The 4,945-nt window shown below is 22.8% G+C and overlaps 1 pseudogene; it reads left to right on the top strand.

The window, feature by feature from the left end:
• Positions 1 to 4,341, top strand: part of LOC125859183 (protein DOG1-like 3) — an 8,811-nt pseudogene extending 4,470 nt beyond the window's left edge.
• Positions 4,342 to 4,945: the final 604 nt, after the last annotated feature.

A 4,945-nucleotide genomic window follows, 5' to 3' on the forward strand; every position in this document is an offset into this window, starting at 1 on the left:
GGCACCTCTCTATGACCAGCATTCTTTTTTATCTTTTTTTTTTTAGCATTTTACATTTGTTTTCTTTTTTTTTATTTATATTCTGAAAAAAACTGAAAGTGTTTAAATGCATTGTCCAATTAATCACACCATTTAAAACATTCATTACATTAAAATACATTTAAGTAAATGAAAAATGAAAAGACTAAAAGCTTTTCATTTTCCACAACTGTTTATATTTTAGACTATAAAAAGATTTCAGCATCCATAAACAACAACAACAACAACAATAACAATATACTTCTTAACTTTGCCTCCTCTTCTTCTTCTTCACGTCAATCAATATCCGAAAATCAAGTTGTATGTGTGTCGGTGTCATCGTCATGACTCATGAACAATTCATAATTTCAACAGATTTCGTCTAACTTTGTATTAGAGTGATTGATCACATTAATACACAATTCTACTCTATCCAAAAAGAAAAAAGAGGGTGCCTACATTATTGTAAGAAGAAAGGTCATGCAATAACAATATCTCCTCAAAATAAAAGACTTTTTGAAAGAATGTTGGGCTAGAATTCTTCCTACAAAGAGATGTGTTTGGGAAAAAAAATTAGTTGGCTGAGAAATTTATATGAGTGAAGATTGTTCAAAGGACAAGAAGATTATTTCGAAAAGAATCAACCTATTTATGGAATTCATATTAAATTAGGAGGAGAAGAATAAGGAAGAATTATTTAAAGAAAGAAAATCAATTTATTTATAAAATTCTTATAAAATTAGGAGGAGAATAAGGGAAAATTTATTTTATGATTTGAAAAGAGCCGGAATTAATGCTGGCATTATTTCTTTCATTTTCTTTATTCCACTAATTCTTTTCTTCTTTATAATATTTTCTATTTTATTTTTTCTTTATGCGTCTTTAATTAAATTTATATGTAATATTTATTTCAGACAATAGGATTACACAATTATGTATGATGTTAATTCCAAAACAAATGTATATATAGATGTTCTTTTCCTAAAAGGATATTACTCGTACGAAAGAATTTATTATGTAGCATTATATATCCAATATTTAGATTATTAGGATGTTGTATGAAAGTATTGGGGATAACAAAGCATGTAAATATTAGTTACAAAAGAATATATATATATATATATATATGATTTCACCTTAAAAGAAGTATTTTTTTAATTTTATTTTTTATTTGTGTGTTAGATATAGTGGATAAGTCAATTATTATTGAATTTATCAATGCTCTAATTTATTCATATAATTAACTTTTTTTCTTTTTATATATAAAAAGGCAACAAAAGAACTATTTTAAGGTATTTCAAATTAGCTATAAAAGAAAATATAGATGCTACTAATTGCTGGTGCAATATTTTAAACTATAAATAATATATCCATTATTTTCTTTTCTATAGTGTTTTGTAACATTTTTCTTGATTTTAAAAATTCAAAATCTTACCTTACAATTTTATATTTAAGATAATCATATTTAATTATTATCATCATCAATGTTATTAATCGATTTTCCTACCATTTCTCAATCTCATCAGTAATGTTACTTGTATTATTTCCTTCAGTCACATTTTTTTTAAAAAAAAAAATTAGATCATTTCTTGTAATTTAAGAAAAAGTAAGATAACATGTTTCATTTAGCAGTATCATTATTTATCTTTTTTTTTATTATTATTATTTATCTTTTTTTCTTTTCAAAATATTGATTTTTTTTTACCAAAAAACTTGTACAAAATCATATTTATTTCCTCATTAATTATTGGCATTTATTCCATTTCTTCAAGTCTATCTCTCTTATTCTCTCTCTCTCTCTATCTCATCTTCCTTCAAACAAAAATGAATATAATTTCTTTATTATTGTCATTTATTTTGTTTCCTTAGAAATGCCTCTTTTTCCACTTTTCTCTAAATAAAATTATCTAAATATACCACTAATAAATTTCTTATATAATTATGAGTCTTAAATAAGGGAAGAATTCACGTAATAACACAGGATGTCAATATTGATTGGATGATAATTTAACCAATTTCCAACCATTAAAACAGTTATTATATAATTATGGTGTAAAATTGCATTTAAATTATTATTTTATATTTTGTCTTTTAAAATTCAATATATATATATATATATATATCACATAAAAAATGCATTTTTTCTTATTTATTTTATTTCCTCAAGTACCTCTTGAATCTATTATCATTTTTTTCTCTCTTTTTTTTCCCTTTAAATAAATTTGTCTTAATATACTCGACTATTAAAATTTCTTATATAATTGTGAGTCTTAAATAAGGGGAGAAATCACGTAATAATTTTGAATATTAATATTGATTGGATAATAATTTAAATTTTTTTTCAAATTTTTATTTAGAATTCCCATAATATCTCTTCACCTCATTTCCGATCATTAAAATAGTTATTATATTACAATTATGGTTGTTAAGTGCATTCAAATTAAAACAAACATATGTTTAAATTAACCATACAATATTAACAGATAGCAACCATCCAATACATAAGTTTCAACACTGATTATTATCAAATTTATATATATATATATATATTCACTTATAAATTTATTCTCTCTTCATGAAGATTCCAAGATAATTAAGCTTCATTCTTCATTTTGTTGAACATGTATCAAATATTGTGAACATTTCTTTGCTTCTGTGATGAATCTTTGAAGAATATATATATGATTTTCATCAAAGTAAATGTCATATCGTGAAAAATCGTCAGTTGCCAATTATATGTATTATTATTTTTTTAGTTATTTTTATTTCATTTCAATTGTTCCTTATAATCTTGATTTGTTTCATAATTTCCGAAATTGATATATTATAAAATAAAAAATTAACCAAATAGTAAGAAATATTATTACTTAAGAAATTTTTTAAATGAGGAGAAAAAGGAAAGAATGATCTTCCAATTAAAGAGGACATTTAATTCCTTTAATCAATGCTATAATTTTCTTTCATTAATCTTCTTTTAAGAGTTTTTAAATTTCTTATATCATTAATATAATCTTCTTCTTTTTTTCAGAATTTTGAAAATTTTCCTATATTAGAATTAAAATATAAATATTGCATAAAAATGTCATCTCATAATTATTATTTTTTACTTTCTCATATCACATTTTTATTAGAAAAATATAGAAATCAATGCAATATTTATTGGTATCGAAAAATAAGCAACAAAATAATAATTATTAATATTTAAAAAACAAGTTACATTGAATTTAATATATTAAATTTTTACTTTTAATGACATTTATCAGAGCAGTCATTATGCATAATAATAGTTACCTACTTACATGACCATATACATAATATTGATTTACTCCGACCGTTTTTCATATTAATGATAAGAATATCTATTTTTATATTTATCTTTTCAAAAAAAAAATATTTTAAAAAATATTAGTGTTGTTGTCTATGAAACATGAATGAAGAATTATATATAATTTTATATTTAATTTTTTGGAAGCCTTCCATCAACTTAATAAATGTTACGCATTTTCTTTGTTTACATTTCCATTCCTTCTTTGTAATTCTTTGTTCATTTTAGTTTTGCTTTTAAAAATTTAGAAGTTTTGCAAAAATACTTAATGAATTAAAATTATAAATTGTGTTTAGATTATATTTTAAAAAATAAACTAACAACTTATTTTAGATTTCAGAAGTCATATTATGTTATTTCAACATTCAAAATAAAAATATATAATAAAATTTTAAATACGAAGTTTTTATCAATCGCGCGCTTCCCTAGTTTTATATAAGCGTATATATCACATCGTTACCTTTTTTCCCCTCTCATTTTGTCTTTGTTATTTAATAAACATATTTTACTTTTTTATACTTTTTATAAAAGAAAATAATTTTATCCCATATTTTACTTTTTCTTTGTAATACTAAAAGCTTAGTCTTCAAATAGCTGGTGCATGAGATTATGAAACGACAAAAAATAATACGATCTATCTAGAAGTTATATTTATCAAAATAATATAATAGTATATTATGAAGCAATATATAATAACCATATGATCCAAACTATAACTATTTAAAAAATTAAATTATTTAAAAAATATATATTTTATTTACTTAATTATGTTTTCAACAGGTGAGAATGAAATCGAGACCTTAAATAAATATGGGGAGGACATGTCAAATTTACTTGAAGAAGTTGATGAGTTGAGGATGAAGACACTAAAGGAGATATTGGGCATATTGACACCAATTCAAGTTGTGGAATACTTAGCAGCAGCAAAGAGAATAAGGCTATGTTTGCAACAATGGGGAAAGAAGAGGGAACAAGAACATAATAGTAATAATAATTAATTAGCTAGAGATCAATATGCTATGGAATTATTAGTGTTGTTATAATATATAATAGAGATAGTGATTAAAATCATATCTGATTTATCTTCTTTTTTATTTGCGAGTTTCATACTTTGATTATCAGTGATTTACTTTTACTACATGAACTATCATGATTTAGGTATTAAAATACACCTTTTACTACATGAACTATCATGATTTAGGTATTAAAATACACCTAGTTGAGCACATGGTGATAGTTCAAGTAGGAAAAGAGAACATTTGATAATTGTTTGAAGCAGTTTCAAGGTGTGTTTTAATATATAGATGATAGTTCATGTAGTTAAAAGAAACAACTAATTGTTAAAATGTGAAACTCGCAAAAATTAAAAAGATAAGTTAAATGTGTATTTGATCATTAACTTTTTATAGAATACATTATGTTATTATGCATGTCTGAATTGGTTGTACATATGCCAAATCTTTGGTTTATTTCTTCTCTTTTTCTTATTACTCCATCCGTTTTATTTTATTTTATGTATTTTAGTTTGAATTTGATCAGATAGGAAATTTTAAGAAAGTAAGAAAGATTTTTGAACTAGTATGCAATTTGAATTGGAAAAAT

The sequence above is a fragment of the Solanum stenotomum genome, chromosome 3 (assembly GCF_019186545.1).
Source record: "Solanum stenotomum isolate F172 chromosome 3, ASM1918654v1, whole genome shotgun sequence".
Lineage (NCBI taxonomy): Eukaryota > Viridiplantae > Streptophyta > Magnoliopsida > Solanales > Solanaceae > Solanum > Solanum stenotomum.